The sequence below is a fragment of the Leuciscus leuciscus genome, assembly GCF_965113295.1.
Source record: "Leuciscus leuciscus genome assembly, chromosome: 6".
Classification (NCBI taxonomy): domain Eukaryota; kingdom Metazoa; phylum Chordata; class Actinopteri; order Cypriniformes; family Leuciscidae; genus Leuciscus; species Leuciscus leuciscus.
In genome coordinates, this window is record NC_138730.1 from 29,892,869 (window position 1) to 29,917,342 (window position 24,474).

At 39.7% G+C, this 24,474-nt stretch overlaps 1 protein-coding gene and 1 long non-coding RNA gene across 22 annotated transcripts in view; one reads left to right on the plus strand and one right to left on the minus strand.

Annotated features, from left to right (window-relative positions):
• Nucleotides 1-3,372: 3,372 nt before the first annotated feature.
• Nucleotides 3,373-24,474, minus strand: part of puf60a (poly-U binding splicing factor a) — a 43,445-nt gene continuing 22,343 nt past the window's right edge. For 12 of the 20 annotated variants that reach the window (XM_082172666.1, XM_082172663.1, XM_082172661.1 and 9 more), the window contains 7 exons: nucleotides 7,670-8,298; nucleotides 7,397-7,501; nucleotides 7,185-7,250; nucleotides 5,014-7,066; nucleotides 4,734-4,835; nucleotides 4,551-4,616; nucleotides 3,373-4,435 (listed from right to left, as the gene is read on the minus strand). The gene's annotated coding sequence lies outside the window, so the exon portion shown is untranslated. Of the gene's footprint in view, nucleotides 4,436-4,550; nucleotides 4,617-4,729; nucleotides 4,836-5,013; nucleotides 7,067-7,184; nucleotides 7,288-7,396; nucleotides 7,502-7,669; nucleotides 8,299-24,474 lie in introns of all 20 variants that reach the window. The other 8 variants (XM_082172676.1, XM_082172674.1, XM_082172672.1 and 5 more) reach the window with 8 other exon arrangements.
• On the plus strand, nucleotides 12,644-16,943 carry LOC309500897. 2 transcript variants are annotated; one of them, XR_014206720.1, is made up of 3 exons: nucleotides 12,644-13,056; nucleotides 16,314-16,435; nucleotides 16,590-16,943. It is a non-coding gene; the product is annotated as an uncharacterized lncRNA (long non-coding RNA). The 2 variants fall into 2 exon arrangements; XR_014206721.1 differs by having other exon boundaries at nucleotides 16,593-16,943.

Sequence of the window (24,474 nt, forward strand, 5' to 3'; positions counted from 1 at the left end):
TGTCTGCAATTTACTCACCCAAAACATTTAATTCATGCTTCAAAACCTAGTTTTTGTGTCAGTAAATTGGCCAGTGCCACCAAAATAAAAAGTATTTTTGTCATCGTGTGAGCCAAACTGGTCAAAATGTTTAGATGTTTTTTCACCATAGAAATATTTGTTAAATACAAATTGCATGTGCTTTCTACTTTTTAGTTGACACTGACTGTTTTCTACACTATAAAAGAATGTCAGTTTTGTCTAGCTGAATGTTCTTCACACTGAGCTTTAAAAGCACACTGAGGTAAAAATATAAATATAAATGACTTTATACATAGGTAAAGTCATTACTGTAGTACACAAAAAGAAAATGGACATTTGGTCACACTTTATTTTAGGTGTCCTTATCCACTAGTACTTACATTTAAAAAAAGTACAGTGAACTTATTGTGCTCATATTGTATTGAAAAATACTTTTGCTGCTATTGAGATGGGATACGGGCAGGCCCGGGGTGGGTAATCGGGAGAATCGGGAGAATTCCCGGTGGGCCGCTTCACCTTTGGGCCGGTCGAGGAATTATTTTTTTTTTTTTTTTTTTTTACATTTGTCAAATTGTCACGTTAGTTCCCACACACGTTCCGCATTCTGACACCGCAGCGCGCAGCCTCTGCATGGGTTGTACCATGAGAGGGAGTTCTCCCCTCCCCTCCCATAGAGTTGGTTGGGTCCATAGCCCGTCTTTTCCCAAACGTTTCCTCGGCTACTGCGGCACCGCCGGCGCCTACCGATAGCTGGGCCGGCCCTACTGTAACGGTACGCGTTAGGGAGGATGGATGGGAGGAAGAGGCCAGGAGGGGCTGAAAAAGCCAGGTTGAAAAAAAGAAAGGCATTGGAGGAGGATGCTGCCAAATGTGCCAAGCTTACAGATTTATTTTCAAGAGGACAAACACAAGTGGCAACAGGTAAAGAGAGATAGGCCAGAGACAATTTATATAAGACTTTGGATAGGCCTAGTAATGATTAGCATTAGCAACGCTGCAACGTAATTATTCGGCTAGTAGCGTTGTCAACCTACTCACAAGCAAAATATAAAATTTAATTAAAATATTAGCCTTTTTGTATCACCCAATACATGGCGATTCATATACTTTGCAAATATTATGCAATTTAATATTGATAACAAAACTCAAGCTTGATCTGTGTATGCAGTAAAATGACCTCTTAATTTTTTTGTAGCTTCTGAGCAGCAGATAAGCCAGTCCCCTGCTGAAAATGAGGAGGCCATGATGACTACAGGGACCGGTAGAGAGGATACCAGAGTAAACAATATGAATTAAAGTTATTTAACCCTCAGGTTGTGTTCAAAACCCTATAACACCTTTTGTGTTCCCGGTCAAAAGTGACCGGCCTACAAAAAATAGCTTCTAAATCACTTGTTATGCTATCACCCAATATTGGATTCAATCTTCAACAAATTTGTAAATATTACATAAAATATGAAAAAATTGGCACTGTTGATCACACTAGTCTACTTTAATTTTTCACCAGAAAATTTGTTTTTGAAAAACTTTTATTTTGTACAAAATGGCACATAGACACACCTGTGGTGTTCCCGGTCAAAAATGACTGGCCTACAAAAAATAGCTTATAAATCTCTCATTATACTATAATATCACCCAATATTGGATTCAATCTTTTTGTCAACTTGTTTTCTTTCAATTAGGACAGGTTTTATATTTCTATTTGCATCTGATTAATCATAGGCCTCATTTATCTAGTAGGTATCACGTTTTTTGATTAAAAAAAGCTTTTTTTTTTATACAAATAAAACTGTAAACATTAGTTCAATATGCCTCTTTGTGGAAGACATTTCAAATGCTTTCTTTCTTTCTTTCTTTCTTTCTGCTTTTGTTAATTTATCAACCTATCCTTGTGGAATAGTGGAATATTTTTTGTTAACTTCTCAGCTTAAGTGAATTATTATTTAACCTTTACATTATTTGTTGAACCATGGTATTAATAAAAAATACACAATAGTAAGAGCTGAACTGTTGCTTCATTTATCCAATTTGGAAAAAGTGCTAATTTGGAATTCCACCATGGAAAAAGAGGGCCGGTCTTGGGCCTGAAACTCCCGGGCTGAAAAGTGGCCCCACTCCGGCCCTGGATACGGGTAAGATTAGGGACAGGCTTGGTAATTACAGTAATTAGCTGTAATAACATACAGGGTTTTTATTTTTTTTTAAATAGGAGTACAATGTAAAAACGTACACAATAAGTGCATTGTGTCAATTTATTCATTTAAATGTTAGTACATAGTAGTTAAAGACACCTAATATAAAATGGGACTGAATTTTTTTATTTATACAGCACATATTTGTAGAAATGTAGTACATGTAAACTGAAAATTCACAGTTGCGTGTTGCACATATAGCCTACTGTATGCTTCCAAACTTCCAAACATTCCTATTTCATTACAATGGCAGGCCATTTGCCAATTCAGCACATTTTACAAATATTCCATGTCATAGGTATTTACGAAATATACATGCATGTCTCACACCATGAAAGAATGTTTAGAAGTTGTGAAGAGTTTGACAGTTTCACTGAGAATCAACTCATCAGTTTTGATCAACAAGCCCTGTGCATTTAGATGTTGTGCAAATTGTACTAACTCTTTTGCACATGTGCCAAAACACATGTAATTTGCTTAAATCAATAAGAAATCCAAATCTGATGTGAACAAGACACTAATTGTTCAGAGACTTTATTGTTTTGAGAAGAATAAAAAAGTCTCATTTGAGAATTTAGCCAAAGTGATAAAGAAAAACTTTACATACAGCAACTTATAGAAATAAACACGGTGTAGTTACATATGGTTGTGAAAGGTACGCTATAACCAATTCCGTTGTTGTTTTTTACTTTTAATAACCTTCTTGATTTCACTAGTTCATTTCAACTGTCATGCAGTGTGATAAATACATTTTTGTAAAAGGGGTAAATATTCCCTGTAACTTCTCAGTTCATATGAAAAGAATGTATGCAGAATAACAGTTTGAAAAATGTTGCTTTATATTGAATTACTTTAAATTGCTTGAAAAGTAGCTTTAAATGGAGTTTCATAGGATACTGTCCACAAGTATCAGACATTGTCATTCAGATGTGACATTGAGATGCCATTTTATAGCTTTAAAGCTGTGGTAGAAATCCCCCTATACACCTGACTTAATTTGACAAATGTAGCCGTCTCCACTTCAACCTGTTTGAGTCGGACAATGTTCCGTCCCTTATGAACATTATCATTTGGGAATAAGGTCTCTGGTGTTCCCCTTCAGCACTATCACTTGAGAATAGAAGTAAGATGTGCAACAGTAATCAGACAGACTCGACAATGCCTTCGAATATGCTTTAATGATGGCCGGGAGGATCTCAGACCACTTTCAGGGAGAATCCCCTCGACAAAAAGTGTACAACAGTTTTTATAGAATAGGAGCATGAAAAAGGTAACATGATTTATTACATCATTTTTCTACAATATGATTAGTTCTTTCTAAGTATAATTCAGCAAACCCTTCTGTTACTAGGTAAAAGCAAATCTGGATTATTTGATTCCTTCAGCTTGTTACTCAAGTCATGAGGATATATATTTAGACAGCTGTCAAGTTTTGTTTCCCCTTTTGTTACATATTCAGACACACTTTGGCATAAGTGTTGGGGATATTTAGTTTTCCAAAGCATATGTTAATCCTGAAACAAAAAAGGAATGTTAGTTATGATTCATTTCATAAAAAAAAATTCCTTAACAAAGCCAAGAGTTAGCATTTGACCTTAAAGTCCCTTAATATAATTTGTATTGATCTACATCAATTTAAAACACAAATGAAAACCAAAATAACTAAATAACAGTGTCACACTGCAGGACATCTGTTTACAGATCTTTTCAAGATTATATCGGACCTCTCAAATTCAGTGCCAATAAATTGTCTAAAGATCAAGATTTGTAACATTTTATTCATGGAAACCTGGGGGCAATTTTACAAGGTCTTCTATTAAGAATATTTTGACATTTTTAAACAATTATTAATTTGACTTATGTTATTCAACACAGGACGTACTAATGTAGACTACTGTATTTTCCATATTTAACTCAAAATTACATCATCACAACTGAAAACTGGATTTACATTAATGCAGCAAAAATGCACAGTAATCTTCATAATAAAATTTTAGATAAAGAAACTTGGTCTGAGAGGTCAATTTTATAGGTTACATTTCATTAGTATTATTTTTTTATTTTTTTAAATCTGGCCAGTTGCAAAGATCCTCGATCGTTTTTATTTCTCAGATGCATCCCAGACATCCAGTTTTTTGCTCATTTTCTCCTTCTTGTGCCATCATATGTGCTTCCCCAAGACGATGACTCCTTTTCAAACATGCGGATACAGTTTCTTTAATCTGCAGTGAGAACAGTTAAAACCTTTTAGTGCAGGAATATCTAATACAACAAAAAGGTTGGATCATGATGGTGAATAAAGGTCTTTGTCCTCAATATGACTAATGTGTGATGTACCTGAACTGTTTCTTTGAGAAGTAAACAGGACATGGATCCACGACAGTCAACACAAGAAACTTGAGGCTGAGAAAAATACAATAGAGCTGTGTGAAAACTCTACGATTTTTTAAAATATGTTCTACAATGACTCCTATAGGCATTTTGACTATTAAGATCCTGAGTGAGTAGAGACTTACTTACTGCCTTATTTTGGATTTCACAGTCTTCCCGATGGACACTCGGTGTCCTCTTGTCACATGAGGTGGGTTTTAATATCACATGAAGCATGCGCTTGTCAAAATTCTGTCATATAGAGAAAAGAGGTAAAGCATAAAGATGACAATCTTACATGTAGATGTTTAACTATTTTTATCAAGCACTTAAGGCAGATGCATAAGCACAGAAAACAAAATCAAAAGACATATTACAGTAAAATTATAAATTTACAGTAAAATTATAAAATGTGAATTAAATAACTTACAGCATCTAAAATCAAGGCAAAATCAAGGTGTTTTGTTCCATGTTTCTCATTGGCTAGTTTTATTGCCGTGTCAGTGATGTTTTTCTCATGTTGGCTTAGTTGATGATATTCTTTGTTTCCGTCTGTTGACTCCAGCAGTAACAGAGCGCTAAGCACAAACAGTAAACCTCTCATCTTGCACAGTAACTGATGTTCTGCGCTGTTACACTGATCTTAGTCAGAACCAGTCACTAGTGTCACGTCTACAGACCACAACAGCTGTGATTGGTCTACTTTGTAACCAGAGGCCCTCCCCAAGATGATGAAATAAGACAGAGTTTCTGCAGGTTTTATGAAGAGAAATTTAAAAGACCCTTTTCAGACAAAGTCAGGACATTTTAAAGAATTAATCAAAGGACACACTATGTCAGTAATTCAGAGTTAATAAAACCCCTTTCATTTTCTTATTAGAACATTCTGATTAATCAATCTAAATGTCTTTAGATTAGCCAATATAATATAAAGACCAGCATGACTCCAACCCAACTTACAGTATAAGGTGGTGAACCATTATAAACTAAATGCATGTCTAAAATTAGCATTGCAAATACTCTTTGGGACAAACTTTTCCCCAATTTAATATTTCAAAGCTGCAATGCAGATAAGATGCAACCGTGCGCATGTTTGTCAAGTTCCTCTATGCCGGGTTACTGACAGTTATTAAATCTGGTGCAAAAATTTTAGAATGAAACCTGAGAAAATCCCTCATGCAAGATTTAATGCAATGACGAAGTATTTAAGACTTTCTGCTCTGATTTAAGACCTTTTAAAGGCCTTGATTCACAGAAAGGTGGAGACAGACATTTAGACCTCAGATTTTGCTACTTAATGCTCATGTTCACTACTTGTTTTTCTGCTTTCAAAGTACAAATGGAAAGTTTACACATCTCCTGATAAAACATTCAATGTTTGATTTGAACTCAAAACAGCTTTATGCAAATATAAACTTTGGCTCATGGCTGCATTTAGATCCACTCCATACCTTGTTTATTTCACGTTAACCATAATTCCAGCTCCTGCTATTCTTTTAAACAGAGGACAAAGCACAAGAAAACCACCAGTAAATAAATAAATAAATAAAAAATCTCCATGTTTTGGTGCATTTCAACAAAAGCTTCCATACAGTTTCATAAAGAGAAAAGCCCCAAGTGTTATATTTGAAGAATTTATTGTTCTGGCATTTGAAACCAAGAGCATCATAACAGACTATAGACAATATTTTAAACAATAAGAGGGGGGCAAAAACAACAAAAACTGAATTTGAACAACATCTGATTGGTGGAATGGGGAGTAAACCAATGGACCAAAAAAGGAGGGAGGGGGGCATCCAGTCATTCACATTAAAGTACAGCAACAATAAAAAAAATATTCATGAGCATTTCCTTGCCTGTCCCAAGAAGGGATCATTAATAATATTAATATCAACATCGATAAAAAATAATTACAAGTTATAAAGAGAAGCCAGAACCACTGGGAAGAGTGGCTGGCGGCTGCTTCTGTGTAAGTGAGAAAGAGGAAAAGGAGAGATGGAGAGAGAGAAGAAAAGGTTATGTAGGGCAGGATGTATTTGACAGTCTATGCAGAGAGGTCACTGTTGTCAAACCGTTCCTGATCGTACACCTCAGCGATCACTTTACGACCTCCGAACCAGCGGTTGTTGAGCGCCTACGTACTAATGAAGACTACTGTATTTTCCATATTTCTCTCAAAATTACATCATTAAATTGAAACATATTGAGAAAACTGATAATTGGACAATACACATTAATCTTCATAATTAAATTCAAGAAACTTGACCTGAGAGGTCAATTTTATAGGTTACATTTCATTCGTTTTTTTTTTTATTCATATGGCCAGTTGCAAAGATCCTCGATCGTTTTTAGTTATCAGACGCATCCCAGACATCCAGTTTTTGCTCATTTTCTGCTTTTAGTGCCATCGGATGTCCTTCCCCAAGAAGATGACTCATTGATGTGGGTGGGGGAGGCAAACATGCGGATAAAGTTTCTTTAATCTGCAGTGAGAACAGTTAAAACCTTTTTGTGCAGGAATGTCTTGACAACAAATATAGGTTGGATCATGATGGTGAATAAAGGTCTTTGTCCCCAATATGTGACTAATGTGTGATGTACCTTGTCTTTTTCTCTGAGACGTAAACAGGACATGGATCCATCACAGTCAACACAAGAAACTTGAGGCTGAGAAAAATGCAATAGAGCTGTGCGAAACTGTAAGCTTTAAAAAAAAAGAAGTGTTTTTTTGTTTGGTTTTTTAAGTGTATTCTACAATGTCTACTATAGGCATTTAGACTATCAAAACCCTTATGTGATAGTGAGCTACTTACTCTTGCCTTATCTTGGATTTTACAGTCTTTCCGATGGACATTTGGTGTCGTCTTGTCACATAAGGTGGGTTTTAATATCACATGATCCATGCGACTGTAAGAATCCTGTCATATAGGGGAGCGATATATGTAAAGCATAAAGATGACAACCTTAAATGTAGGAGATGTTTAAATATTTTTACCAAGCACTTTAAGGCAGATGCATAAGCACAGAAAACAAACACAAATTACAGCAACTTGATAAAGGTTTAACATTTGAATTAAATAACTTACAGCTTCTAAAATGAAGGCAAAATCAAGGTGTTTGGTTTTTCCATATTTCTCATTGGCTAGTTGCCTTGTCAATGATGTTTTTGTCATGTTGGCTTAGTTGATGATATTTGCTTCCGTCTGTTGACTCCAGCAGTAACAGAGCGCTAAGCAGAAACAGTAAACCTCTCATCTTGCACAGTAACTGATGTTCTGCGCTGTTACACTGATCTTAGTCAGAACCAGTCACTAGTGTCACGTCTACAGACCACAACAGCTGTGATTGGTCTACTTTGTAACCAGAGGCCCTCCCCAAGATGATGAAATAAGACAGGGTTTCTGCAGGTTTTATGAAGAGAAATTTAAGACTCCTTTTAAAAGACCCTTTTCAGACCAAGTCAGGAAATTTTAAAGAATTAATCAAAGGACACACTATATCAGTAAGTTTTCAAACATACTTTTGTCATAAAAACTTGAAGCTCAATAAAACCCCTTTAATTTTCTTATTAGAACATTCTGATTCATCAATCTAAATGTCTTTATAGATTAGCCAATATACTGTAATATAAAGACCAGCATGACTCCAACCCAACTTGTAAGGTGGTGAACCATTATAAACTAAATGCATGTCTAAAACTAGCATTGCAAATACTCTTGGGACAAACTTTTCCCCAATTTAACATCTCAAAGCCGCAATGTTCAGAAAAGATGCAACTTTATCAAGTTCCTCTAAGCAGGGTTACTGACAGTTATTAAATCTAAGCCACGTGGTGCAGAAATTTAAAAAGGAAACATGAGAAAATCCCTCATGCAAGATTTAATACAATGACAAAGTATTTAAGACTTTCTGCTCTGTACTTTCTAGAATATACATTTCCTGAAGAAAATGTGAGTGGTGCTTGCAGTGGCAAAATTCGGCTCGGTTGCTATGGTGTTTCTATGGTGAAGGGTTACAAATTTAAGAATCTATTTCAGATATGCTTCCTTACATAACATCACGGTGAAGAATACTGATTTTAGCTTTTAAGGTTAAGATGTCAGCAAAGTTGCAATCTCTATTGTGTTTTAAATGAGTCAGATCACTGAGATTCTCACCTTTCGGAGCCCAGACATTGAATCGTTCACCTTTGTCTTTAATGGCTCTGGGATGGCCCTTGGAACCGGAGTTCCTGGCCAATATCAGCATTTGAATAGGTATGCTGATTAAATTGAGACTGCCGGTCTGGGGCGGTTCCTTAACCTGTATACTCATTTACATGCTTTGTTTGAATTTGTCTCCACCTTCAAAAGTCCATCCTCCTAAAATGCCTATAAAGACACCATGTAAATGTATATACTTTAGATTATGTTGGACGAAACCGCAGCCGCGCTCAAATAAAGAAACTCTTCTGTTTGAACGTGATCCCAACTGTCTCCTGGTCTCTGCTTCGATAAAAGAAAACTTTACAACAATGGGTTGCTAAGGTTTTCTGGGTGGTTGCTAGGTGGTTAATAGGGTATTCTGGGTGGTTGCTAGGCGGTTGCTAGGGTGTTCTGGGTGGTTGATATGGTGTTGCAAGGCGGTTGCTAGGGTATTCTGGGTGGTTGCTATGGTGTTGCTAGGTGGTGGTTGCTATGGTGTTGCTAGGCGGTTGCTAGGGTGTTCTGGGCGGTTGCTATGGTGTTGCTAGATGGTTGCTAGGGTATTCTGGGTGGTTGCTATGGTGTTGCTAAGTGGTTGCTAGGTTATTTTAGGTGGTTGCTATGGTGTTGCTAGGTGGTTGCTAGGGTATTCTGGGCGGTTGCTATGGTGTTGCTAGGCGGTTGCTAGGGTGTTCTGAGTGGTTGCTAGGGCGTTGCTAGTGTATTTTGGGTGGTTACTAGAGCGTTTCTAGACATTGCTAGGGTGTTCAGGGTGGTTGCTAATATATTTTTTGTGGTTGCTGGGCGGTATTAATAGGTGTTAATAGGTGGTTGGTAGTTGTCAAAGATGGTTACTATGGAGTTTTTATAGAGCTCTTAAAATCTTTAATAACGAGTGCCTTTAGGATGGCACTCGGCCTGCGGCCTTGTGCCTATGGCCGAATAGGCACGAGCATGGCATGGCAGGATCAGCATGGCTGTAGTCACAGTATTTTTACACAACAAGGATATATTCCCATTGGGTTGTTGGGTTTTCATGTTTTATGGGAACATTAGACATAATTTGTATACTGTACAAACTGTGTTATCCCCTTAGCTAACTCTAATAAAACAGTTATGGGTAGGTCATCTACGGACATGTGACGGACATATCATACCGTTCAGCCTATTATTGATTTTTATATCCACTTCCCTTTTATCCAAAGAGACGGAACTATTTGCACTGTATTTATCAGTGGGAAATACATCATGCTAACATAATCTGTCATATAGGCCTACTGTGGCTCACATTAATGGGGTCACTTGCAAGTCGCAGCAGCACGAATTTCGTGAGCAGCAACATATTCTGCTTCAAATATTGTGCATAGTTAACAGTGAGTGGTGGTTTCTTATTATAGTGCATTTGTCCGTGCCGCACTCGTACTGACTCTTATGGCGCTTTTCCATTACCAGTACCAGCTCAACTCGACTCGACTCGACTCGGCTCGCTTTTCGCTCCGTTTTCCATTGCAGATAGTACCTCCACAATAGTACCTGGTCGTCATAGCGACGCCGCAGGAAACTGCCGTGACTTAATCTTTTACGCGAGACACACCCGCTACCCACACACACAGGACAATGGAGGAAATCGAGTGTATGCTGTTTTTGAATGTTTTTGTTTTTGCTGTTTTTTATTCAGGATACTCCGTCTGGCGCGTGCAATGATGACGCAGTGAATAGTGACGATTCTTTCCGACCAATCAGCAGTCTGCCATGTTTTCACGTCACATTTTAGTATCACCTCAGCTCGCTTATGGCGCTTTTCCACTACACAGTACCAGCTCGCCTCGGCTCGGCTCGGCTCGGCTCGACTCGACTCGACTCGGCTTTGTTTGGTTTTCCACTGTGTAAAAGTTGTACCTGTACCCGCTTCCAGGTACTTTTTTATACTAAAATGTGACGTGAAAACACGACAGACTGCTGATTGGTCAGAGAGAGTCGTCACTATTCACTGCGTCATCATTGCACGCGCCAGACGGAGTATCCTGAATAAAAAACAGCAAAAACAAAAACAAAAACATCCAAGAACAGCATACACTCGATTTCCTCCATAGTCCTGTGTGTGTGGGTAGCGGGTGTGTCTCGCGCATCTCGCGTATAAGATTAAGTCACGGCAGTTTCCTGCGGCATCGCTATGACGACCAGGTACTATTGTGGAGGTAGCTACTATCTGCAATGGAAAACGGAACGAAAAGCGAGCCGAGCCGAGTCGAGTCAAGTGGTACTCGATGCAAAGCCAAATGGGAGGAGCTAGCTCCAGCTTCACCCCGCTGGATTTAGTGGGTGGGGCCGCGCATGGGCAGGTTAACTTTCTCGCTATCAAAGAGTTACGTCACGTTGCATTCCGGGAAGGCGCCGCCATTTTAGGTGGTAACTCTATCAGTTGCCATGGTTACTTCTACAGTGAGGCCAAGATAAATAGCAAAAGAGAGAGAAAAGATCAGCTTGATATGCATTTGCATTTTAGCGATATGCCACAGTTTCTTGGGAAGATATGGAGAAGGAAAAAGCTTAAAGAAACGGCCTATCACGTTAATGACGTAGCCTACGACGTTGCAACCCAGTCTCACGTCAGTTCGTGATATGGTCACGTAATTTAATCTATTGATTCCTGTCTATGATTGATTCATGCCACGGACACGTTTATTTCGTTATTTTCGTAATACCAGCACGTTTTTTAAACTAATGTATTTTCAATGGGAAGCGTCTTTCGTGATCACAGCACGATTCTTTCTGCCTGTCGGCTGCAGCAGAGAAGCTGTTTAATCAACATTTATTCACGAGATCTTATCTTATGGTTTATGTATTTTTTAATGTTATTATTTCGGTCTAATTGCCTGGGAAGCTGGATTGCTTTGCTTTTTATTGATATTTTAAAATGATATTTTATCAGTAGGAAATCGCGCTGAAGAAGTCTCGTTCCGAACACATCGCGATATTTGGCATCACTAGTTCATGTGTGTCAGATGTTGGTAAGTAGTAAATAGCCTACCTAAATACGCTGTCCAAATAATGCGTGATATAATGTTTTTTTCTGTTTGTCGATATTAAAGGAGAACTTGGTAACTTTTTTAACTTAATAAAACTGTCTAGAAATCATTTGGATGGTTAAACAACCTGTTCTGGTGATATTGGTGACTTTCCCCGCTCCCCCCAGCGTTCCCAGGTGGAAAACCAACCTTGCAACTTGCGCACTGCCGTCCCGGCAAAGTGAAATTGGAAGTCTCGTGAGAAGCGAGAACTAGAACGAGAACGAGCGCGAAACACAAATTGCTTTACGGCAATTCGACATAAACACACACGCATGTATGATGTATTACCAGATTACTCACCTCGGTAGACATAGTTCCACACGATACAGTTGGCTTGCTCCGATCAAAACAAACGCACATGAGCAGCGGTAGAGAGGGGGAGGAGGCCGCCGCAAGTGAGTTTTTTACGACTGTGTTGTGAAATATACGCCCCCCCCACAGCTGTAGGGGGAGCTCGTGGGGAAAACATGCGACAACAAAAGGGAAAATCAGCGAAGAAGTGACTAGAGTTCGCTAGAGTTACAGAGTTCTCCTTTAATCTGCCATTATATCTGCCATCTCCACGGAGACTTTGCGTTTCATTGCTTTCTAATTCAAAATAGGGTGATTAAACACTGTCTGTCACGTGACGTGCTATAGGCCTAGATATTCATATCAGATTAAAAATAGTACAATTACTGTAGTTACAAAGTTTTATTTGTAGTAGAAGCACAGTAAAAACAACACTTACCATGCTTTTACCACAGTAACATTAGTTTTACTGTGATAGTAAAAAGACTAATCACAAAACTTACCACGCTTTTACCACACTATTGGTAGTTTTAATGTGATACTTATTGTAAATGCACAGTAACCACAACACTTTTACCACAGTAACCTTAGTTTTACTGTAATTGGTGTAGCAAAGGATAGTAATCACAAAACTGACCATGCTTTTACCTCAGTATTGATAGTTTTAAAGTGATATGTGTTGTAAATGCATATTAACCACAACACTTGCAATGCTTTTAATGCTTTATAATGTAACATCCAATATTTGTAAGGTAAATCAGTACTTTTTCCTTTAAATAATCCTATATATTATACATAATGATATTTTCTTTTCTCTTTTTTCAGCTGAAAAGACCAAAAGGACCTTTCGGACTCAGTCAGCCCATTATTGTATGAGGAGAAGTAAACGGAGGAGACGGACAGCTGCAAAGGCAAATATTCACAATGGTATGTGTGTGTTGGTTTTAACCCTAAATCAAACATTTTATCAAGCATTTGTTGTTTCTTAAAACTTTTCTCACAAAACCCATATCCCAATCAGTACAAACATAGTCTGAAAGTCTTAATGATTCACAAGATTTAACAAGTTGTCAAATTCGTATGATACTCGTACATAATCCTGCAGCTTTTACTCCTAGTGCTGTCATTGGCTACTGCCTCAATTCCTGTACATATTTATCGCGGTATTTGTAAATCAGTTGCGCCACTTCTTGGAAAGTTGTCGGATGTCACACACACTGTCAGAAAGTTTATATTAATTGCAAATTGGTCCCCGTCCGTTTATGTTCCAGTGATACATGATGTCTCTCCACACCTCATAACCTACCTCTGTTTGCAAGAGTGGAAAAGCTTATCTGACTTGTCACATAATAATAATAATAATAATAACTTTGACTTTTATAGCGCCTTTCAAGAAACCCAAGGCCGCTTTACAAGGGGTGGGAACTGGGGGAAGTTAGAGACCAAAGGCCTCTGTGAACAAGTATGCCTTGAGGTGCTTTTTGAAGGACAACAGTGTGGGGGCATGACGTATGTGGAGAGGTAGTTTGTTCCAGAGGGTGGGGGCAGAAACACAGAATGCTCTATCACCAAAGGTCCGTAGCCTGGTGCGAGGAGTGGCAAGCTGGTCCTTGTCAGAGGATCGCAGGGACCTTGGCTGTGAGCAACGGTGGAGGAGATCTGCGAGGTACTGGGGTGCAAGTCCATGGAGTGATTTGTAGGTTAGGAGCAGAATTTTGTATGAAATGCGGGATTTGACAGGGAGCCAGTGAAGCTTCTTGAGTGTGGGGGTGATGTGCTGCCATGGCTTCGATCGTGTCAGGACCCTGGCAGCTGAGTTTTGGACATACTGCAGTCTATCCAGGGTCTTACTGGGCAGTCCATACAGTACACCATTGCAGTAGTCCAAGCGGGATGTGATGAAGGCATGGATGAGTGTTTCAGTCACAGAGTCAGAGAGTGATGGCCGGAGTCTGGAGATGTTTTTGAGGTGAAAGAACGCCGACTTGGTGGTGGTTTTGATATGGGCCTGGAGTGAGAGTATGGGGTCCAGGATGACACCAAGGTTGCGTACCTCTGGGGATGGCCTGATGGTATAGCCATCCACAACCAGGAAAAGATCACCAACCTTCTTAGCCAGTGATGGGGGGGCCACCACCAAGAGCTCCGTCTTCTTATTATTAAGTTTGAGTAGGTTGGCAGTCATCCAAGTTTTTATTTTATGCAGGCAGTCGACAAGGGATATGGGAGGAAGCTGAGCCGAGGGTTTGGTGCTTATGTAGAGCTGTGTATCGTCAGCATAGCAGTGGAAACTGAGTCCATGGTGACGAATGATTTGACCAAGGGGGAGCATGTAAATAGTGAACAGAAGGGGGCCAAGTACCGATCCCTGGGGCACACCATGATTGACTGGAGCAGGGGTTGAGTTTGAGTCTTTGATGGTGATGTATTGTTTCCTACCGGAGAGGTAAGACTGAAACCAGGAAAGAGCAGAGTCAGTGAGTCCTAAGTATTCATGAAGGCAGTTGAGGAGGATGGCGTGGGAGACAGTATCAAAAGCCGCAGAGAGGTCCAGGAGGATGAGGAGACTGATGAGGCCATTATCGGCAGCTGTAAGGAGGTCATTCATGATTTTGATGAGGGCGGTCTCGGTGCTATGGTGGGGTCTGAAGCCAGATTGGAAGGGTTCACAAAGCTCATGGTGGGACATGTGTTGCTGTAGCTGAACCGCCACAGCTCTTTCCAGAATTTTACTGAGGAAGGGAAGGTTGGATATAGGGCGGTGGTTGCTGGGATCATCCGGGTCCAAGCCAGGCTTTTTCAGTGTGGGGATCACCACAGCAGTTTTGAAGCTGGTGGGGACCACCCCTAGTACCAGCGAGCTGGTGATGATACTAGCCATGGCAGGGCACAGAGTAGGCAAACATGCCTTTACCAAGGTAGTAGGCATGGGGTCCAGCTTGCAGAAGGTGGACTTAGCTTTAGACACCAGGTCCATGACTTGGTTGTGTTCCAGGGTGGCAAAGGAGGAGAGAGAGCACTGTGGTGGGTGGACTGAGGCAGTTGAGTTTAAGTCCAGCGGTTGATGGGCAGGAATGGACGGAATTCCTGTCTGGTGAAGCTGCTGATAAATGGTGTCCACCTTTTCCTGAAAAAACCTGCTGAATTCTGAGCAGAGTTCAGCAGCATCAGAGGGTTGGGGGGCATCTGGGGGGCGGAGAAGACGGTTAATCGTTGAGAAGAGACGCTTGGGATGGTTCTGTTGATTATTGATGAGAGTGGAGTAGTATGATGTTTTTGCCTGAGAGAGAGCTTTTTTGTAGTCCCTGACATGGTCTTTGAAGATCTCGTGATGGACAACAAGGCCAGATTTTTTGTGCAGTCTTTCAAGCCGCCGCCCAGCCGCTTTCATGAGGCGGAGCTCAGGGGTGAACCAAGGAGCTGGCTGGGTGAAGGAGATGGACCGGGTCTTCAGAGGGGCTACTGCATCCAGGCTCAGAGAGAGGGCGGTATTGTAGTGCTCCACAAGGCCATCTGCAGTATGGCAGGTAGGATGCGAGGCAAGGTGTGTTGCAAGCATGTTTGACAGCGTGGGTATGGACACGCGCCTGATGTTCCTGAATGTGATTGTTCGTTTAGCACGGTGCTTAGGTTGTGGCATCGGTACAGAGAACTGGACGGCATGGTGGTCCGACACAGCGAGGTCAAGGCACTCGAGGTGAACAGGGGTTAAGCCAAAGGTACACACCAGGTCCAAGGTATGCCCTTTGACATGTGTGGGACCCTGCACATGCTGTGACACATTGAAACAGTCCAGGAGAGACAGGAACTCAGCAGCAAAAGGGCAACTGCTAGAGTCCACATGGATGTTAAAATCTCCCATAATGATGGTGGACGGGGACATGGGGCAGACAGCTGTGAGTAACTCAGACATGACATCAGATACTCGATTATTTTGTCATAATCAGATCAGTTACACTGCTGATAACTGTCCCGTTTGCATGTAAATCATTTTCATATGATTATTGCTTGCTATTAAAGACATACTTTTATTCATAGAAATGCCCACATATCAGTGAACTTATAACATAAAAATGCTTTTAACATTTAATTATGCAACACTCTTTACAGAAAACATATCCTACAGTTATTAACTGACTATTTGCAAGTAATGTATTAAAATTACCTTCCTTTCTGTTTTGCAGGATTACTTAGTCCTTTTTTTAAAGCTCTACCAATATCAAACTCAACAGCTCTTTTAAGAGCCAACCATTACAAGAGCTACTAGTGAGTCGTGGCGAATCTTGCCGGGATCAGCCCTTCCCAGGTAAAGTTTCTAGAATATTGCAATCAGTATTTACTCATCAAATGTTCTCTCCTGAATCGTATGGTAAATTAACTTATTTATAACTGTCTTCATTTATGTTTCAAGAACAATAGTTATTGCACATAGAGTAAGTCGAGACTTTCTTGTTTTACAGCAGAGAAGGAAGACCAGTCCTTATATCAACGCAAGCTAATCGAATAAGTCCTTTGTTTCGGGTGAGGAAGGAACATCTGGTGCCCAAAGAAGACAGAAAGGTGCTCGAGTCCATTGGTATGTCTTGTATTGAAACAATGCTGTAATATGTAGTACATAATTTGATGTTGACAATTTTACATTGTACAGGTTATCACTTGGTTTTTGACCAAGTGAAGCTCTTGAAACAATTGACAGAAGAGTATGTTGTCTGGAAAGAAATCAAGCATCACTGGCAAAGGCTCAAAAGAGACCATGCCTTTCTTAAAAATCTTTTAAAATAGGTTGCTGTTGATATAACTGTTTTTGTTCAGTACTTAGCTTATATTATGTGCTGCAATATTAAATATATATATATATATATATATATATATATATATATATAATACTTCAATGTGTATATTATATAATGTACTGACTGCTGCTTTGTAAATTTATGTAAGGAACAGGCAACTCTGGCCCTTTGCATTCTACTTTTTGAGGTTGAGAGTCAACCTCCAACCCTAATCGAGCACATCTGAAAATTTGAACCAAAGTCTTCAGGTTTACTTATAGACAATAGGCAGGAGGGTTTGAGGTTGGAGCTAAATCTGCAGGACAGTGGACGCTGAGGTTTAACAAATCGTGCCCACGGATTAATAAACCGTACCCACGAGTTTCTAATCCGCCAGAGTAAACCATCACTGCTTTAAATAAAGCAGAACATAAGCTGACCCGACTGTCCATTAAACAACTTCATTTGAATGGTTTGTGTTTTTTGTTTTACTTTCAGACCAGCAGTTTAGACGAGGAAGAAGAACACGAACATGATAGAGACGTACAGGGAAGAGCAAGAAACCAGTTTAGCTGTGATAATGAATCATTATTTTCCAACACAATATCAAATCTGTTTTCTGTAGGTGACTGAATATGATTCTCTGGCACTCGTTTTGTGGCTTCAGCAGCTGTGAATGGATTCATATGATGTTAACGTATTTTTTAAGACACATTTTTATTTATCTTGAATCTCATTTTTCTTTATGCTACTTTATCAACTTTATGCTTTGTCCTCCAATAAAGTGTTGTTTAATAAAGTATGGTGACTATTGTGTATTGAAAGTGGTGTTTGGTACAGTAAATATACATTTTTATTTGATAAATTTTAATTTCTTATTTCTTTAGTTTAATTCATTTAAAATAACTAAATATAATTAATAACTTATAAATAACTACATATAATTAAAAATAATAATAATTACAACTAGCCTGTTGGAGTATGCTTTTACTTTTACAAAAAGGGCAGATTAGGTACCTAGTCTTATTATTTTTTATTTCATAAATTAATCAGATGATTTAGATTAATTCACAAATAACACACACGTAAATGCGGTGGACAAAAAATAAATAGGGGTGCACTAAGCTTTCACATTGCCTTTTAAGTCTAGTAATTTACATAATCATAGCAGACGCTTTTGTCCAAAGCAGCTTTAAAAGTGAGCTCCTCCCATTTGGCTCTGCATCGAGCACCATCCCAGTCGAGTTGAGCTGGTACTGGTAATGGAAAAGCGCTATTAGAACCTCGCCGGAGGTGGTACGAAAAAAGTAAAGGTACAACTTTTACACAGTGGAAAACCAAACAGAGCCGAGGCGAGCCAAGGCGAGCTGCTACTGTGTAGTGGAAAAGCGCCATTATTCTGCCTGACAGAAAGAACCAGTAGCACCTCAATGCAGTACACGAGATCCGGGGGGCAGAGTTGGATCCAGATATAAGGGGTGGAGATTGGTAGGTTTAGGGGTGGGTTTAGGGATTAAGGGGTGGAGATGGGTAGGTTTAGGGGTAGGTTCAGGAATCAGGGGGTGGAGATGGGTAGGTTTAGGTATATGTAAGGTGGATCTCATCTAGATCCGACTCCTCCCCGTGGATTTCATGTTCTGCAGTGAGGACCATCTCGAAAGAAAAGCTGGTAGCTTACTGAAGGCGGAGCGTTTTGACCAATCAAATTAAAGGGGCGTTTCAGCGCCGCCCACGTGTGCAAAGGAAATATCGAACCCATAAACCGAGTAGTACGGAGCCCGGGAAGTCACCTGTGGGAGAAAAAATAAATAAAAATCCGTGGCGACGGTTTTGCAATCCGTCCGCTCAGTTTATAAACCGTACTCATAAATTCTCAAACTGTTCCCTCGGTTTAACAAATCGTGCCCACGGATTAATAAACCGTACCCACGAGTTTCTAATCTGCGCTCTCAGATTTGTAAACCGTGCCTTCAGTTTTTGCAATCTGTACCCACAAATTCATAAACCGTGCCCACACTTTCACAATCCGTTCGCACGGGTTTGTAATCTGTACTCACGGATTTGTGGCTCACTCTCATTTTAGAAGAACACGTTGTTAATGAATCTTATTGTATATTGTTTTATTGAATATTAAGGGGAATACATCAAATTGTCTTAACTGCGTCTGCATGCTTAAAGGAGAACTCCGGTCAATTTTAACATTGAGCTAATTTTTTTTGTAAATATGGAGTGCTGTCAGTAGCCTAAAATGTAATAATAATTTTAACAATAATTATTATTATTATTATTATTTGAGTTAATAACTATAAATGAGTTCACTTAAGACAGTATTATGTTTATCATAAAATAATTTATGAATGTTTTATTTTCAAGCAAAAATTATGCAAAAAATGTATGCCTATTTTATCCAAAACTGTAAAAGGTTAGGTTATAGCCTATAATAATAAAGCATTGATAAATTATTTGATGACAAACATATTACTGTATGACTAGGTGAACTCGTTTATAGTTCATTTATAACTCAAATAATAATAATAATAATAATTATTATTATTATTACATTTTAGGCTACATATTTAGAAGACGCTTTTGTCCAAAACGTACAAAAAAGGAACAAAGCAATTCGTCAAATATCAGTCATAATAGCCTACAGGTTAGAAAATAATAATAAAGTGCTAAGATTATCACAAATAAACAAAAGATTTTGATGCACGTCATTCATATTAAATCGTATATTCCACCCATACCCGCTACAATTGAGAATCACTTTAAACATGCAGACGCAGTTAAGACAATTTGATGTAGGCCTATTACACTTATTACACAATAAAACAATATACAATAAGATTCGTTAACAACGTGTTCTTCTAAAATGAGAGTGAGCCACAAATCCGTGAGTATCCTACACAGGGCCGGCTCTAGGTTATTTGGTGCCTAAGGCGAGAGTGAAATTATACATTGATACTTATTAAAGCTACTATTAAAGTTATCAGTCAAGAGCAGTGAGTGATTTTCTCTTTGCATTTTGTTGTTTTATTCAAATTATCATAAATTCAAATTATCATAATTTACTCTCTCAAGTTGTTTTAAACTCGAATAAGTTTCTTTCTTCTGTTGAAAATAAAAGTTATTTGGAAGAATGTGGGTAACCAAACAGTTGATATACCCCAGTGACTACCATAGTATATTTTTCTCCTATGGAAGTCAATGGGGACCAGCTATACTGTTTTGATAGCCACATTCTTCAAAATATTAATATTAGAAAAATATTAGAAACTATTAGAAGGAAATGAAAACAGGTTTGGAACAACATTACAGTGCGTAAATGATGAGATAATTTTTATTTTTGGGTGAACTATCCCTTTAAGGACAAGCAGCAGCGTGTTTACTATTACTACTGTCTCTTTAAGAGCTGCGCGCGACGCGTCAAATATACACGCAGAGGACAAGCAGATTTTCTCAAGTTTGCTTTCACTTTAGACATAACCGACTTTGTTTATGTAAACCTTGTGTGTATTTGACAGTATTAGCACAATAAGACTCGAAAGATAACTTAGTCCAGTATCCAGGCGCTGGTAGACAGGCTTTTAGTGCATGTGAGCTTTAAGGCCCTTTCACACCGGATGCGTAACGAAAAAGCGAAACGAAAAAGCGAATAGTTCGTGTGCGAATAGTTCGCATCAAAACCATTCACATCAGCCGCGACGCGAATTTGCGACGTCTGTGACGTTCAGAGAGCTTCAACATTCCCAAACTTTCGCGCGAATCGCGCCGACAGCTGAGAAAACATGGACACTTCATCATCATCATCATCCAGTCATAGTCATAGCATCCAGTGAAGACGAGCTTTTCATTTTATTTAAAAGACAGAAAAGAAGGTTTTGGGTGCAGCCAATCTTACAGAACAGAGAGTCTGAAGGGGAGTATGTTTATGTGCACAGTTTTTTGTTTTTTGCGTCTTCAACTAAACACAGTGCGTTTTGTAATGTAACTACACATTACATGTTACACACGAAGTAAGTAAGTTAAAAATCATTCGACTAGAAACTGTAGATATCACACAAAGAATGTATAGTATACTAAAAGCAGCCCTAAATAGTGTCACTACATTTTGTTAACTTACGTGTTCAAAGTAAACACGGTCTCTGTCTCTATCTTTGACGATAATAGTGTTAGCTTTGTATCCCAAATGTAGTTTGGCCTGCTAGCCTACACAGCACAGGACTATATGACTAAAACTATCACACAACAAACTCACAGTCAAGATAACCGAGTTGGTTGGCAATGCTACGCCACACATTGTCTTTCAAATCGTTGTCCTTGTAGTATGTGATTGGCTGAAGCATTCTGTCGCCGCAAAAGTAAAAAAAAAAAAATCGACATCGAAGCGAATAAAATAAAAGTCGTTTTTTCGCCGCTGCGCATTCGCGTTCGGTGTGGAAGCACTCATTACACAAACAGCTGATCGAAAAATAAAACCATCGCGCGAATGATTCGTGCGTCAAAATCGCGTCCAGTGTGAAAGGGCCTTTACATGTACGTGCTGAGAAACGCACACGTTAGAACAGCGCATCAGCACGCGAATTAAATGTTTAACCGACAAGGCATTAAAGCACATGCAAATATGAACTTTTGTGAACTACGTCGCGTTGTTCAGTATGTTGGGACAGAGGCGCCAGAACAGATATAATGCACGATTCTACGATATTTCTTCAAAAGCAGATCGTGGAGACATTTTAATCGTCCACTGTAGTATATAGTGCCGCGCACATATACTAAGGTTAAATAGTGCCCGCTCAGAGGCGGAGGGATTGATATATGTGTTGTGGTTGTTGGAGCTTGTTGTCAGCGCAGCTGCTGTGATTAAATGCAAACAACTTACCTGTTGTCATCCTTCCACTCGCCACGATGCACGTTATAAAAGGTTATTAAAATAAACTACTACATGGTGTCAGAAGCTGGTCCAGTGCGCCGATAAAAAAAAAAAAAAATTTTTTTTTATTTTGCCCAAGTTAGACACGGACTTTTACTAAGGGCTAAGCTAGCGTCAGCGAGCAGGCAGCTACGCTCGAGAGCGGGGAAGAGATGGAACAGTTCAAACTACCGTCCCCGCTGGTGCTAACAGGCAATATAAGTGAAAACTGGAGAAGATGGGAACAACGCTTTCAAATATACATGACTGCAAGTGGTGCTGACGGAAAGGAAGCTAAAGTACAGGTAGCTATCTTACTGCATGCACTCGGAGAAGATGCTCTCGAGGTATACAACACACTAGACGTTGTACAAGCAGATGAAGCAGAGCTAACAGTGGATGATATTTTATATGCATTTAAAGCATATTGCCAGCCAAAGAAAAACACAGTGTTTGAAAGACATCAGTTTTGGGCTCATCCCATGTCAGAGTCAGTCACCATTGAGAAATATGTGACTGAGTTGAGACAGAAAAGCAAAGACTGTGAATTTGGTGCATCAGAAAATGACATGATCAGAGACAAGATTGTGTTCAGTTTGAATGATCCACGGCTCAAGGAAAGGCTGTTAAGAGAGTCAGATCTCACGCTGGAGAGGGCGATCGACATTTGCAGAGCAGCGGAGACTGCCAAAGCACAAATACAAGCAATGAGTACTACAACACAAGAGAGAGCAATACATGCAGTGAACAAGACCAAAGGTAAAGACAACCAACAATGGAAACAGGGACGAAAACTACAAGTCCAGAGTGACAGCAGGAAAATAAAGGATCAAGTGTGCAGGAAATGTGGAAAGTCACATCAACCAAGGCTTTGCCCAGCATTTGGAGTCTCGTGCCGAAAGTGTGGTAAGCTCAATCATTACGCAAAGATGTGTGAGACTACAAAAGCAACACATAAGATGAAAATGCATGATTTGAGCTCAGAAATAGACACACTTTTCATTGGGACAGTGAATATTGACCAAATAAGCACTAAAAGAGACAATTCATGGTATGCAGACATAGATGCTGGAGACATGTCTGTTAAGTTTAAGCTAGACACAGGAGCAGAAACAAATGTACTACCGCAGGCTGTGTACAAAACACTGAAGAGAAAAGCCAGGCGTGAAAAAGGAATAAACTTGCAACTAAAACCGACAAAGACTGTGTTGGTGGCGTACGGTGGTGTTAAGCTGAAACCAGAAGGGACAATCTCACTGGAGTGCTCCAATGCCAAAACCAAATCCAACCTGCTGTTCTATGTGTCAAACCACTCAGACACAGCTATCCTAGGCAAGGATGCATGTGAAGCGTTAGGTCTGATAAAGAGGATGGACATTGACACGCTCGAAGTCAAGTTCCCAACTACAAAAGAGGAGCTGCAAAAACAACATGCGAGTGTCTTTGAAGGACTTGGTGAGTTCTCAGGTGAACATCACATCCACATTGACCCTACAGTCACTCCTGTCATACATGGCTGCAGGAAAATACCACTGGCAGTTATGGACAGACTGAGAGACACGCTTGATGACCTGCTAAAAGCAGACGTTGTTGAACAAGTGACTGAGCCAACGACATGGGTCAATAGCCTTGTAGTCACAGAAAAGAAAGACAAGAAGAAGCTGAGGGTTTGCCTAGACCCTACTGACTTAAATAAAGCTATTTTGAGACAGCATTACTCTATTCCCACAGCAGATGAGGTGTTATGTAAACTAGCTGGTAAGAAAATCTTCACAGTGCTGGATGAGAAAGACGGCTATTGGCAAATAAAGCTGGACAAGGAGTCGTCGCTACTGTGCACTTTCAACACGCCATGGGGGCGCTATAGGTTTAAGCGCCTACCATTTGGAATCAAGTCGGCGAGTGAAGTTTTTCAGCAACGCAACTGCGAGACATTTGGGGACATCACGGGTGTTCACATAATTGCTGATGACATGATTATCGCTGCATCCACAGAAAAGGAACACGACGAAATACTGCAAAAAGTGATGACTAGAGCAAAGGAGGCTAACGTCAAATTCAACAAAGAGAAGATCCAATACAAGGTGAACAGTGTTAAATACATGGGTCATGTTGTGACCTCAGAGGGTGTTAAAGTAGACGATGCAAAAGTTAAGGCAATAGTTGACATGCCATCACCCACAGACAGACCGGCTCTGCAACGAATGCTTGGGATGATCAAGTATCTCTCACAGTACATACCTGGAGAAGCCACAGCCACAGCGCCACTGAGACAGCTGCTGAGAAAGGACAGTGCTTGGCAATGGCAACACGAACATGAGGAAGCTGTAAAGAGTCTAAAAAATGCGCTTGTAACAGCCCCTGTTCTCAAATTCTTTGACCCAAAGAAAGCTGTCGTGATACAAGCAGATGCATCCAAGGACGGTTTAGGCGCATGTCTAATGCAAGATGGACATCCCATCGCCTATGCATCCAGAGCTCTAACTGACACAGAGAAAAACTATGCACAGATAGAGAAGGAGCTTCTGGCTATCGTGTTTTCAGTGAAGCGCTTTCACCAGTACGCCTATGGAGTCAAGGTTAATGTGCAGTCGGATCACAAACCTTTGGAAACGATCCTGAGAAAGCCACTGGGAACAGCTCCGTCCAGACTACAGCGGA